This window comes from Octopus bimaculoides, chromosome 15 (genome assembly GCF_001194135.2).
Source record: "Octopus bimaculoides isolate UCB-OBI-ISO-001 chromosome 15, ASM119413v2, whole genome shotgun sequence".
NCBI lineage: Eukaryota > Metazoa > Mollusca > Cephalopoda > Octopoda > Octopodidae > Octopus > Octopus bimaculoides.
Genome location: NC_068995.1, coordinates 30,252,164 through 30,253,282, shown reverse-complemented (window position 1 = coordinate 30,253,282; position 1,119 = coordinate 30,252,164).

The window sequence follows — 1,119 nt, the reverse complement described above, 5'->3', positions numbered from 1 at the left end:
ATATATATATATATATATATATATATACCGACCGTATCAGCGATTTGTCCTGAATCAGAACTTCCCATCCTGACATCAAAACTGTCGGGCGTATCTTTACGGATCCACAGCTTATTATCAAATTTAATAAGAGATTTTCTGGCGGCTAACATGACATAAATTTCATCCCTGGTGAGACCTGCTTTGTTGTGTGCGAGCCAGTGCTTTGTTGAGTACAAGTGGGTTGATATATATAAGGTTTTGTATATATAAATGTATGCATGCAAACACACATGCGTGCATAATCGTATGTATGTGTATATATATACACACACGTACACATACTCACACACAGAGGCACGTATGTGTACATATATATATATTTACATATACCCACATACAAGTCCATATTTATATACAATATCTATACATACTCATACATACTCATATGTACCCGTGTGCATGCTCCAACTATCCATTAATATTACAAACACATTTTTAATTCATGCCCCCAAAAAACCCTCGATTGAATAACAGTGTTTATAAGGCTCTATGCTTGGAATGACCAAATATAACTACCATTGGAACTCACACACAAGGTACAGGAAACTTCCTCACAACTTGTATACACCATTCAACTTGAATAATGGAACTGAAAATACAATATTCTTATGGATCTCACGTCTATTTTCTTTCTCTTACTTCCTTCTGTATTTCATATATTCTCTACCATAATTAATACTCATGCATTTTCTCACACCGTCTCTGATGAAGGGATATATAAAATATCCCGAAAACAGCTGTAATATCTTATCTTTATAAATGTTCTGAAAACTATTTACAGTCTTGGATTTTTTATCTACTTCTGTCAATTTATATATGCATGCTAATACATGACCCACGTTGGAATCCTCATTCGTATCATTATCGAACCTGGAGCTTAAACATATTCTTAAACACTTACTTAGCATTACCCGACACATTTTGGGTCTTCTTAACACCAATATCTCTCATTCCTCTCTCTCTCTCCCTATATATATGTGTTTAATATATATGATATATATATTATATAAATATATTCATATATAATATATATGAAATATATAATATGTATACATAATATATATAATGTATATATAT